Raw genomic sequence first — 14,591 nt, forward strand, 5'->3', positions numbered from 1 at the left:
CTATGGATCTGCATGTACATATATATGTCTACAGCTTGGTAGACAAGAATGTTAGAAACAAATGGTTATTAAATAAATTAGCAATAGAAGAGAAAATAACAAATGCTTTGCAAATCTGAACTTTTCTCAAGACCTTATTGAGCAACTATCTCTGAAGACTCTAAAATGAATACTCTGGAAAACCATGTTTTGTGTATAACTTTAAATTAGCTCCAACAAACAATGAAAAAAAAACCAGATGTCAGGAATTTGGGATGTTATATGTTAAAGCAAAAATGTATAAATAGACAATTCTTCACCAAAATAAAGTGAAAAGCAGAAACTTCAGAAGTGTCTATGAAAAATTGGTATAAAACAGAAAGAAATAACTATTACTTTATTACTTTGCCCAAAACCATCAGAATAAAATCTTTTTGAGACACTGGATGCCAGCTATCCTTAAGGCAAAAAACACCTGTTCTAAGAAAATTAAGTGCCCTAGTGACCTCCACAAGTGAACTGACAAGCAGAAGGCTATAGAATTAAATGGCACCTCTAGGGGAGCAATCGCTGCTCATTGTTTTAGGTTTTATAATTAACTGCAAAAAGTCATTTACTGGGTTTGAATCAGCACTGTCACATTTCTGAGCACCTCTGTGACATCTGCTTTCATAATGATGACATTCCTTGGACTTTTCAAGTGTTGAGAACAGAGAGAGAACATAGCCCTCCCTTTAGCATGGTAGCCTGCAAAGTTTCAGGAAGGTCTTAGTTCCCAGACCTGACCTACCTGAATAGGTAGTTTTTTCAGGCCAGGGACAGACACTTTGACCTAATAATGTGTCTTTGAAAAGTTACGCTGTAGTCTAAACACCTATCTGGGTAGGAGTGTTAAATAAGTGACAGAATCTAGGAATTGAAAGACATTAGAGACACTTTCAATCAATCCAATCCAATCCAATGCCCAAGTTCTGAAACCCACTTGTGCCAGGTACTATACTGGCTCGTGGAAATATTGAGATGAGGTCTAATGAACACTTATTTTTATGGAACAGTCTATACAATATACAAAAGCTAATGTATGAACCAGTGTTACATGTTTACTTAGTTTATATAGTGTGAAAGAATGTTGAATATTTCAAGCATACAGAATTCGATTAGTCAGTGTCTATTCATTTATTTTTGTCCATAAAATTGTGGGCTCATAATAAAGCTATTAATTATGCCAACAAAAACGATTCCATTAGCAGCTAAATTGTAGAAGGAGTACAGAAAATAGGGATGTTGATGGAGTATGTAAACCAAAGTATTCTAGATACTTTGAAATAGGCTGCTCCGCCAGAATGAGTACCGCCGAAATAGACTAGAATAAGACTTAGGAAGCCTAACTCTAAACCTAGGTCTCAGCCTTAGCTTAGCCCATCACTGATTCCGTAGGCCTGAGCCAGTGACTTAGATGTGTAACACCATTTCCCCATCCTGCTCTATGAAGATTGTTGAATTCGAAGAGAGGGAGAAGATGGGCTTTACGGGGTGGCAGTAGTACCTTGGAGACTAAGCCAAGTCCAGCAACAGAATGCTCCAGTGTGCCCAGAATTATCACCCCCAGAACTCATGTTTATTAACGATTTAAAAAATGGACTGGTGAATAAATCATAATGCCAACTTATTCATGTACACTGAGAAACACAACTGCCAAATGGACAAATACATTGGCTCCCCTTTTAGGGACGTCTATATGGGAAAGCAAAATTTGGAAGCAGACGAGTAGAATGAAGACAGTTAACAAGATAATTCTGAGACTATGCCATCAAGCTACAATAGGTTTATGTGCTAATTTCCTTCAAAGAAAGGCAGCGTGGTGTAATGGAAATAGTATGGCAACCCATGGGACTGAAACCCAGTTCTGCCACTCACTAGCTGTGTGATCTGTGGCAAATTATTTCATCTCCTAAGCTTTTGTTTAATTATGGAGATAACTTCTGGTTTGTAGGATTGTGCTAAGAATTAATGACGATGTAGGTAAAGCACCTCACATATAATACATGTTCTAACTGCTAAGGAGATCAGTGCTTGTGCTAGGACAACATACTCTCCCTCCAAATCAGGGCTCAGGGCAGCTTAACACTTTTTTCTTCTCTGTGCTACTATTTTTCTAGAAGGATTCAGACACCCTTTCTGATGGTAACAGTTTTTCTTCAGATGGCTCTCCAAAAAAAATTAGTATCTTAACTGTATATGCATATTGAAGTTCTACTTTCTTGAGATTCTACTCTTTGGGTATCTTTCACTATGCATTGCTTTTTTATTTTGTGGAAACATCTAAGGTGGCTAATAGCTACTCTCCTAAATTATTTTACTTTTACTAGTTTAATTCTCATAAGGCAACCTTATATCCAAATTCTGGGAAAAACCATACTGTATCTCTTACCTAATGATAGGCAAAATTTCCCTTTCTTAACTCAAAAGGATGCCTTGAGAGGTGAAAAGGTAAGTCTACGGATAGTTGTAGTGTATTAGGTTGGTGCAAACGTGATTGCGGTTTTTGCAATTATTTTTAACCTTTTAAACTGCAATCACGTTTGCACCAACCTAATATTAGCTTCCGATGGAACTACTTTAGGATTTGTACATTGGTTATGCCCTTTGCGGGGGGACATAATGGCACATTCGCCTACTGTTGTAAGAAATAATAGAGAGGGATGCTGTATGTCCTTCACTCTGTCTCCCCAACGGTAACATCCTCTGTAACCATAATATAGTAGCAACAACCAAGATATTGACATGGATACAATCCTGACTTCATCCAGATCTCACCAGTTTTACATGCAGTCCTTTCGGTGTACATGTAGTTTTACACAGTTTTACCACATGTGTAGATTTGTGTGATCACCACCTCAGTCAAGGTACAGAACACAGACATTCCGAAAAGGGGAGTGAGCCCACGGCAGGTGAGTTCCATCACCTCGACGACCCCTTGTGTTACCCTTTCAAACCCATACCTACTTCCTCTCCCCCGAACCCTCCTTTCTAATCTCTGGCAACCACCAATCCTTTCTCCATTTCTATAATTTTATCATTTCAAGAATATTATACAAATGGAATCATATAGGATGTAACCTTTGGGACTGACTTTTTTCACTGAGCATTCATCTAAGAATTCCCTGGAGATTCATCAAAGGTTTGTGTTCATCAATAGTTTGATACTTTTTATACTTGTGTAGTATTCCATGGTATGGATGTACTCAGTTTGTTTATTCACCATTGCAGGATATCTGGATTATTTCAAGCTTTTGGCGATTGCAAATAAAGAAGCTATGAATATTAGTGTACAGATGTTTGTGTGAACGTAAGTTTTTATTTCTCTAGAATATGTACCCAAGATTGCAATTGCTGGATCGTATGATTGTTGCATGTTTAGTTTTTAAAAAATCAGTCAAGCTGTTTTCCTGAATAGCCGTACCATTTTACATTCCTACCAGCAAGACAGGATTGAATTTCTTCATATCCATTTTAACTATTGGTGATATCACTATTTGGTATTATCACTTAATTATTGGTGTTAATTGGTGGTAATTGGTATTATCACTATTTGTTATGTTAGCCATTCTGATAGGTATCTCACAGTGATATCTCACTGTGGTTTTAATTTGAATTTCCGTGATGGCTAGTGATATTGAGCATCTTTTCATGTACTTACTTGCTATCTGTATATCCTCTTCAGTGAAATGTCTGTACATGTCTTTTATCCATTTTCAATTTGATTTTTTAAAATATTTTTATTAAAATATAGCTGACGTACATTTTATTAGTTTCAGGTGTACATCATAGTTATTCAACATTTATATACCTAAAGAAGTGATCACCATGATAAATCCAGAACCTTCTGATACCATACCATGCTATCACATTACTGACTACACTCCCTATGCTGTACGTTACATCCCCATGTAATGTACATGGATTATCCCCCATGTCTTATTTGTTTTATACCTGGGAATTTGGACCTCTTATTCCCCTTCACCTCCCCCCCTTTTCTAATTTTTCAATTACAGTTGACATTCAATATTATTTTATATTAATTTCAGGTGTACAGCATAGTGGTTAGACATTTATATAATTTAAGAAATGATCCCCCGACTTGTCTAGTACCACCTGGTACCATACGTAGTTATTACCATATCATTGACTATATTCCCTATGCTTTACCTTACATCCGCATGACTATTTTATAACTGTCAGTTTGTACTTCTTACAGATTTTTTACATCCTGTCTCCCAACAGCCTCCCAGTTATCACCTCAACAAATCTACTACCCATCTGACACCATACATAGTTATTACAATATTACTGACTATATTCCTTATGAAATAGCCTACATTGTAAACAATGCTGCAATGGACATATGGATGCACATATCCCCTCAAATTTGTGTTTGGGTTTCTTCAGATAAATACGCTGAAGTGGGACTACTGGGTCCTTCTTTGTCTCTTCTTACAGCCTTTGTGCTAACTAAGGTCTGTTTTGTCTGGTATAAGTGTTGCTACTCCAGCTTCCCCCTGACCCCCACATTTTCATGAAATATTTTTTCCATCTCTTTGCACTCCATCTGTGTGTGTCTATCAATCTGAAGTGAGTCTCTTGTAGGCAGCATATGTAAGGGTCTTGTTTTCTTACCCATTCAGCCATCCTATGTCTTTTGAATGGAGCATTTAATCCATTTACATTGAAAGTACATTGTTGATAGATATGTAGCTATTGCCATATAATAATAATAAGATGTAGAAACCGTAAAAAAGAACCAGTCAGAAATGAGTCACCGTTCCTTAAAAACAGCAAGAGAAAGGCAACCAGTGACTTATAAGGGAGCTCCCATAAGACTGTCAGCTGATCTCTCAACAGAAATTTTGCAGGCCAGAAGAGATTGGCACAAAATATTCAATATCAAGAAAAGCAAAGACCTACAACCAAGATTATTCTATCCAGCAAAGCCATCATTTACAATCGAAGGACAGATAAAGAGCTTCCCAGACAAGAAAAGGCTAAAGGAGTACATCACCACCAAACCAGTATTACAAAGAATGTTAGAGAGATTTAGGATGGGGAAAAAAAAAATCAAAATTATGAATAATGAAATGGCACCGTTCCTCCGTTGGAGCCCAAGGTGAATGCCCACGAATGAGTGATTCTGTGCGTGGGCTGTTTGAGAGGACATTTGGGTTTCCGGAAGCCTTCTGTCCTACCGAAATGGTCAGAATCCCCACTATTTTTCACAGCCAGATGTGGTGACTCTTATTCCCAGCACCAGTACTCTGGGCCAAGGAGCCTGATGTGGGTGGCTGGGGTCCCTCACTCCTCCTGGGGGAATCTCCATGGCCAAGGTATCCCTCCTGATTCTCAACGACTACAGGGAGGTTTGGGCCCATTCCGTGTCTCTGCCCCTCCTACCAGTCTTCTACATGAATTCTTTATATTTTGTCATAGGACTTCTGTTCGGCTAGACTTCAGGTGGTTCTCCAGCTTGATCTATAATTTAGTTGTAATTTTAATGTGTTTAGTGAAGGACGCAGGCAGTGTTTATCTACTCCACCATCTTGGATCTCCCATCGGGTCTCTATGGACTGTGTTTTTTGATGTGAAGCCTGAGGACTCTTTGTCTAGCCCTTGATTTTGAAGATTTTCTCCTAAAATATATATATTTTTTAGTTTATTGGGGAATGTTGGGGAACAGTGTGTTCTTCCAGGACCCATCAGCTCCAAGTCAAGTTGTTGTTTTCACTCTAGTTGTGGAGGGCACAGCTCACTGGCCTGTATGGGAATCAAACCAGCAACCTGGGTGTTATCAGCACTGCTCTCTAACCAACTGAGCCAACCGGCTGCTGATTTTTTTCTAGAAGTTATAGTTTTACATTTTACATTTAAATTTGTGATCTGGTTATGTCTTTTTTAAACTATAGGTCTCCATTGTGTTATTGAATCGAGTGAGACCCTAAACAGTTTATAAATCATTTTGATAAGGATCAGGAAATATGCGATATTCTAAGTCAATCTTCTGAAGTAGTAAAGAAAGATTCTTATAATAAAGAACATATACTTTCACTATAATATGCCCTACCATGCCAGGTTCTTTTGGTATCTGATAAGTACGAGCCTAAGAACAGAACAATGAGGTGTGTGTGTGTGTAGATGGAGAAAGCTCCCTTGACCTACTTCACCTCCATACTCACCTTTGAGTTATCACAGAGACCAGAAGAGCAAAGTAGAAAGTTCTTTCAGGACCAGTTTCTGGTTTGTTATGCCCATCTGACATATCGTGGTCTTTTTACTTCTTTCTCCATCCCTGGTAGGACTATGGTAACCAAAGAAGGGGACTCTGCTACATATACTTTACTTGCCCCAAACAATTGATTTGTCCTTCTTTCTTCCATACTCAGTCTATAATGTGACAAAAAAACCTGCAGTAGAGAAATGTCACTGATGTGCTTTCTACTCTTTGTGCTGAAGGATTCCTGGAGGTACCAGAAGATGAACATTTGATTCGCTTTGGTTTCATAAGACTCTCTGAGCTTTTTGGCTTGACAAATTCAGATATTTGACTGGAAGTACCTCTGCAAAGAATAATGAGTTACCTATTAAATTCATTCTCTTCACTGCCTCAGTGTTATCTGAGAATTAAAAATTAAAGCTTAGAAACAGTTCTCCCTCTTTCCTTCTTTCAGACACCATTAAAACAAACGGGTCCATTGCTTCCTGTCACATTAAAAAGTGTCACCCAAACTTACATTTCCCTATCAGCACGGTACCTACCAGCTAGGAGAGTACATTTTTCCTTTCCTTTTTAAGGAAAGAGGGGGAGACGGAAGGAATACACTAGACTCGTAAGATAGTTTTATCTTTGCAGTCTGAGTTATACTTTTTTATTCTGTGTAATACTTACTCCACTGATGTTAATCTTCCAATAATATCTCACAGTAAAATACTTAAGATCATTGTTCCCATGTCCCAAATGGTAAACTATCTCTGGAAAAATGGCACCTAATGAATTTCTGACAAAAGGAGGAAAAGAGCCAGAATTGCATAAACCTTCTTAAAATGATGCTGGCATTTAGATGTGGTTTGGAAGACTCTCCTCCAAATGGTATAATTTATCCAAATGATTTGCAAAGCTGTTATCCAGATGGTCAAATCCTCCTAGAAAGCCAATACTGCTAACTCTCTGTACATTTCTACCGTGTGTTCTTTGCTTCCAATAAAGATCACAGTTTGAGTGATCTTCACTCTCTTTCACCCAATCTGTGATAGGAGTGAGACTGCCTAGTGTGGACTCTTCAACACTGAGTCAGAGGCTGAAAATCCCAGTTTTCTCCCTGCTCCCTTTGTGACCTGCATCCCAGAGGCTCTCATTCTTCCTCAGAGAGAAAATGAACTATATCCAAGGTTTGCAGTGGCTCCCGCTGTTGACATTATGCCCAAGAGAATACCTGGCTACTTGAAAATTTGCAATGTCATGGAAGCAAAGTGTTACTATTAAGTCCACAATAACTCAGCACCAAACTCCAGCTACTTTAACTGATTTGAAAAAGGGGTATTGATAAAGTTGAAGTCATATAATTTTTCACAATTTTATCATCAAATTCAAAACAGATGATTTTTACAGAATAAGCTAATGAAGCTACTGAAGTCAAAGAATATACTGTTACCATACTGATAATCCTTAATGTTAATCCTTAAAGTTACCATAATCCTTAAAGACACACTTTCTGTTCTATCAGGTGTTGGTAAAACTCCTTCAACTTACAAATAGAAAAGCAAATCCTATTGGATCATCTTCATTTTAAAACTTTAAAAGCTTTAAAAACTTTATTAGTGAGAAACCACTTATAATAACGACTGTGAAATATCACAAAAGTTAAGATAGTATTTTCTGGGGCAGGAATTAGAAGGAGTTTGTACTCTTTAGGGTAATGGTAAGAGGCAGTTCATGGACTCTGGAGCCAGATTGCCAGGGTTTGGAACCCCAGTTCTGCCACTTACTAGTTGTGTAATCTTGGTTAAGTCCTCTCTGTGCCTCAGTCTCTTTATCAGTAAAGTGGGAATAATAATGACACCTACCTCATAGGGTTTTTATGAGGGTTGAAAATACATTTAAAGCACTGATAGTGCCTAGCATTTGACAGCTTTTCAATAAATGTTAACTGTATTCCATTGCAAGTGATGTTTGGGGTCTTCAGTTACCTTTTTTTTTCACTTTGTAATTTGTCAGAAAATGAGCTCCCTGCCACAGCAATCTTTCATTTTGCTCTCAGGTCCAGCTGGAACAGAGCAGGAAAGATTAACAAGCCACCCACTAATGACCACGACTGTCACACTGTCTGTGAACCAACAGTATCCCTGATTTTTTTTTTTGTAACCTTCTGGGAATCTTAAGCTATTTCCCATGTGTATCATGGGCAAATGTGAAGGGCTTATATCATTTTGTAATTCATTTATAATTATAAGTGGTAATGACAAGAACTATTTGTTTTGTTTTGTTTTGTTCCTAAAATGTTTACAGGCTCTCAGATATAAATCAGCATGGAGACATCTGCAATACAAACAATTCATCATACTAATAGTTAAAATTTTGCTTTCATTGAATCCTAAGTTGGGAAAGCGTGATAGTTTGAGTGACCTGGTGTCACCCTATGACTATATGACTTCCCTCTAACCAGACAATAAACAACATTATTCAATCTGTGAGGTCAATTTTGCCCCAAAATAATTTTTTTTTTCCAAAATAATTTTTATGAGCACTACCAAGAAACAATATACCAGGGGTGCCAAAAATGTACACATTTTAAGAGATGTTACCTATATATTACTTTTCAAAGTTGAATTGAATTATGGTAGCAATGTGTAGTATGATGTCCGCTCAAAAGATGGTGTTAATCAAATGAATGCTAGCGTCATTATCGTATTACAATTTTTTTTTTTTTAAGATTTTATTGGGGAAGGGGAACAGGACTTTATTAGGGAACAGTGTGTACTTCCAGGACTTTTTTCCAAGTCAAGTTTCTGTCCTTTCAATCTTAGTTGTGGAGGGCACAGCTCAGCTCCAGGTCCAGTTGCCAGTTGCAGGGGGCACATCCGACCATCCCTTGTGGGACTTGAGGAGTTGAACCGGCAACCTTGTTGTTGAGAGCCCACTGGCCCATGTGGGAATCGAACCCGCAGCCTTTGGAATTAGGAGCATGGAGCTCTAACCGCCTGAGCCACCGGGCCGTCCCCTCGTATTACAATTTTAATACAGTTTTTTCCTTTCTTAAAATGTGTATACATTTTTTGGCACCCTCTGCATTCATTAATAAAAGATTTCTGTAATATATTACAATCTCCAAAAGAATATGATAATTTCTAAGTGAAACCAATGGTGACTGATTTTTCCCCAACGCTTTCTTGATTTCTAAAATCAATCACCTTTATTCAATTGACAGATGGCTTAGAGGGATAGTGTCAAGCGAGTGACCCAAAGATTCTTTTTCTCAGAAACAGATGGAACACACTGTCCTCATACCATTAATGCAGTAATCCCAGAGGGAAGACCCTTCTACCAGTACTTCAAATTTGATATCTTCTTAAAATTTCTATGCCAAGATCCTCCTCAAAGTCCATTTATATCTTCAATGATATTATAAAAAATTCCCCACATGTGGCAGATATAATTGCCAACCCAACAGTCTTTTTCCTCTTCTTCTTAGTTAACAGAGTCTAGTTTTATTCAGGACAGCAATGTGTTCAGCCTAAGGATATATATGTCACGATTGGGCCAATCCAATCATAGCTGTCTCATTTTCCTTTGTTGAGTATCTTTCCAGACTCCTTTGCACCTGGCCAGTGAGCAAGATACAGGGGCAGTCTACTGAGTAGCAAGGGGAAGGGTTTATATCCCTAATAATGGAAAACCTTTTTTCTGCCCATTCTCTTCCTTTACCACTTGGGATGCTGTTGTGGAAATCTAGAGTTATGGCAGCCATTATGTAACCACGAGACAGTAAACATGAGGACCCAAAGCCAACATTCTGAGGATGGCAGAATAGAAGGTAGAAAAAGCTGACCCCTTGAAAACATCATTGAGAAACTATACCAAACTCCTGATATCACCAGCCCCAAACTTCTCATGTGAATCAATTAAGTCTTTATTGCTTTATTACTGTAAGTTGGTATAGCATCAAAATCCATCCTCCCTTCTTCCATTATAACTGGGCAAGTGACTACTTAACTACACTATAATTAGCAACTTCCTTTTCAAGTAAGGATGGCCCTATGCATAAGTTCTCTCCAGTGGAATGAAGTGAAGGCTCATATGATAATAGTATTGCATATTAGGTAGGAAAAGGTATTTGTTCTCTAGAGATGCATACTGAAGTATTTAGGGATCAACTATCATAATGTCTAAAATATACTTTTAAAAACTTCATCTATGGGGTGATAAAGAAGTTTTAGAAATACAGTGGTGATGGTTGTACAACACTGTGGATATAATTAATACCAGTGGGTTCTACACTCAAAAATGGTTAAAATGACAAATTTTGTTATATATATTTCACGGTAAAAAGTAAAAAAATAAATAAAACAAACACATAAAAAACAAGCATCAAAAGATGAAGTACCATATCACACACATTAGGATATCTATCATCAACAACAAAAATAAAAACAGCAGAAAATAACTAGTGCTGGTGAAGATGTGGAGAAACTGGAACCCTTGTGCTCGGTTACTGGGAATGTAAAGTGGTGCAGCTGCTGGGGAGAATACTACGGCGGTACCTCAAAAAATTAAACAGAATAACCATGTGACCCAGTAATCCTATTTCTGGATATATGCCCATAAGGATATAAAGCAGAGACTCATCAAGATATTTGCACACCCATATTTATAGCAGCATTTTTCACAATAGCCAAAGAGTCAACTCTTGGGTTGTGTCCACTGATGGATGAATGGATAAACAAAATGTTATATCTACATACACGGAATATTATTCAACCTTAAAGAGAAAGGAAATTCTGACACATGGCACAACATGGATGACCTCTGAGGACATTATGAGAAATGAAGCCAGTCACAAAAGGACAAATACTGTATGATTCCACTTATGTGAGGTACCCAGAGTAGTCAAATTCATAGAGACAGAAAGCAGAATGGTGGTTGCCAGGGGCTGGGAAGGGGGGAATATGGAGTTATGTTAAATGGGTACAGAGTTTCAGTTTTGCAAGATGAAAAAAGTTCTGAAGATGGATGGTGGCGATGGTTGCAAAACAATGTGAATGTACTCAATGCCACTGAACTGTACACTTAAAGTGGTTAAAATGGTAAATTTTAAGTTATGGTATTTTACCACAATTTTTTAAAAAAGAGCATTTGTAAGGAAAATGTCTTATAAAAATATGGTCTGTGCCAAGAACGTCTCCTGATTCTTTAAAAAGAAAGAAGGAAAAAAAGGAGGGAGGGAAGATAGGGAGGGAGGGAAGGGGAGGAGGAGGAAGGAAGGAAGGAAGGAAGGAAGGAAGGAAGGAAGGAAGGAAGGAAGGAAGGAAGGAAGGAAGGAAAGAAGGAAGAAAACTGTTATCTGATATGTCTGACTTGGAAGCAGACCACATTCCTATTGAGCCTATAATTTTAGGAGAAATGTTTGAAAAGAGCTTGTATATTAGTATGAATTGACTGCTCTTGCTATTTTTATCAAGGTGTTATAAGAAAGAAACTAGCCCAGGTCAGAATAGACTGATCTGCAAAGAGAAATGCAAAAGAAGAGGAGTTTAGAAATGTGGGGCCTTGGAGGGTTGGAAAGTCAATGGCTTCTACACGGCAAATAGCAGGAGATTAGAGATGAGAAACAGCGAGTTGCCTTCCCTCTGAAGTCTTTTGTTTCAGAGGCCTCAATACAGCCACCATCACATTGAGAGAGAGAAGCATGTGGGCAAGGAAGCAAAGAAACAAAGCAGGCTCGAGACCCATGTGCTGGAAAGAACTTTGGGAGAGTCTGCTGGCATGTGAACTGTCTAGAAGTTAACAGATCAGAAGCCAGCTGGATTTCTGAGGGAACTGTATTAGCAAAAACAAGCCAATAAAATCTTGTGACTGCTGTAGCTCAAACCTCCACATCTGTACCAGCAGGCCCTGGGCTGCAAAAGCTGTGCAGCCACCAAGGAGGGCAGGTCCCTAACACCCACTTCAGATTTGGTTAAAGAGGAAATTGAACAGGAAGAGCCCCCCTCTGCCAAGGGCAAGGCCAACAGACACACAGAGGCATGGACAAAGGGGTCCTGAAGAGCAGAACCAGGGTTTAAAAGGGAAGGTCCTCTTCTGCCAGCACACATGGCCTTCCCACCTCCCCAAGATTCCAGCATTGCTACAGGCCAAGAGCTGCTGTGTGCATTTCTTTCTCCTCTTTTCTGAAAAGGAGTTTTAATTTTGATTTTGTACTCCCTGTTTCACCATTGTATATCGAGTGCGAGTATAAGTGTAGCAGGAGAGATAATTTGCCTTTTAGTTCACAGGCTGCCAGATGGTTAGGAACCACGTCCAAACCTGATGGAAAGGACTGTGCATTACCCAGAGACCACGGACTTTGCTGGATGGGCTTTCTGTCTGTCTCCCTGGGGATGAAGTGTGTTCTATGTGTTGGAAATAGGGTGTTCACGGATTCCTGGTCGCCAGAGGGACTGACTATAGCAAGACAGTTAGCTGTCTATGAAAACCCACTTTCTCTTTCTTCCATTATGTTAGAAGAATAGCTAGGCATTTGGCTGCCCAGCCCTCTGTGCATTGTGAAGCAGCCATAAACTCCTACCAATGAAATGTGAGCAGAATAGATGTGCACCACTTCCTGGCCCGCATGCGCAGCTCTCAAACACTCATTTCCTGCGGGCTGAGACGGTGGTGACCAGAAGAAAGAAGCTATGCTGAGCATGGCCTGGCCCTTTCCCCACTGATATGGGACACCCACCCTGGACTGCTACCTGAGAAAAAAAACAAAGTGCATTTTTAAGCCACATTATTGTTGGCTTTCGTGTTACAGCAACTGAACCTTTTCCTCTGACTAATAGATTCAGATACTCTGGGAGCTGAGCACTAACATCATATCTGATGCCTCACATTATTCCCAATAAAAATGACAAAGTCGCTCTGTCCGTCAGCTACTTGAGGTACATGGATTCTGAAGTGATAATAATTTACAGAATCCTGCCCTGGTGAATCAAATTAGCTGATATCCAAGGGTACCAGGTGGTCTCTCTAATTGTGTGGAAGACTCAAGGCCAGTACATGGCGTCCTAACTTAGCAGTGACCAATCTTTTATATATAATTATATAATCACAAATATATACTCAAAACTTTTCCTTACAGAGCTATCTGGAATCCAATGAATACTCACAGTATCCTGGGAGGTATAAGAAAGCTGGGTAACGTGATTACTTTTAGTTTACAGGTGACAATGACATGAGTATCCCTGACATGCCTGATTCAGCAGCACTAAAGAATCTTTTCTAGACCCTTTGCCACATGCAATTATTTCATGTGCCTTCCTATCCTTAAGGCAAACAAACGAACACTCACAAAACCCTGTAAAGCAGCCTGACCATGAGCTCACTGAAAACAAAAAATCATTATGCCTGAAAGTCCCTGGTCCACAGCTTTGAAATTACATTACAACCTTTTTTGGCCCACAGTCCGAGCTCTAAGTGCCAAAACAAGCAATGACTCCTTAGGATGCTGGCTCTCTCTTGTTAGGCTGACACCAACACCTCAGGCCTGGTTCCATGAAGAGAAACAACCAAACACGAAAACAACCAGAGCAAACAAGAAATCCCCAAAGGACAGAAAAGACCCCAAGTTCAAGAGATGGGGATCTGAGACCAAAATTCAGGTAGTCTTATATAGCTAGTGCTGAACAATAAGGCTGAGAAATGGTAGGCTAATAAAGTACATGACCATCAAACGCCAAACCCTGAACTTGCATCTCCTCATTCAACAAACTGGCAGCTGCTCAGTGGATGTGTTATACCAGAGGTGATGGCCAAAAATGGCAATTTTTCCACTCTCCATTACATCCACTCTACATTACAGTGGGAACAGAGAACAGAGCTGGAATCATAAGCACATGTCCTGGATCCCGAGTCGCTGGTTTCAAATCCAGGCTCTGCGACTTAGTTGCTGGATGACACTGTGCAAATTGCTTACCCTATGTAAGCCTCAATTTTCTCATCTATAAAATGGGGATCATAATAGTACTACTTACTTCCTAAGGCTTCCGTTAGGATTAAGGGAGTTAACACATAGTCTCTTCGATAAGCTTATGGCAAGCACTCAATAATTAGAATCCTATTATTCTAAATGGTTGTCTTAATGTCACTAATGCCCACCCTATTTGTGGTCCCCCAACAAGACAGTAGAACTGTAGATTTATTCCAGCTTAATGGTGACTGCTTAGGAATTCAGTGAGGAACCTGAAGAGAATGGAGGCTAGGCTTTTAATATTCTCTTGGTGAAGCAAGGTATACAACCTTGTGCGAAAATCCTTCGGTCTCTTAGAAATTATGTTGATGACTTCTTAAGAAGGACAAAAAACACATG

General features: G+C 39.1%; 1 protein-coding gene across 4 annotated transcripts in view; it reads right to left on the minus strand.

Moving 5' to 3' along the window:
• The window catches only part of TMEM150C (transmembrane protein 150C), a 70,097-nt gene that overhangs the window by 16,704 nt on the left and 38,802 nt on the right, over positions 1-14,591 (minus strand). The window lies entirely within an intron of this gene.

This window comes from Rhinolophus hipposideros (assembly GCF_964194185.1).
Source record: "Rhinolophus hipposideros genome assembly, chromosome: 1".
NCBI lineage: Eukaryota > Metazoa > Chordata > Mammalia > Chiroptera > Rhinolophidae > Rhinolophus > Rhinolophus hipposideros.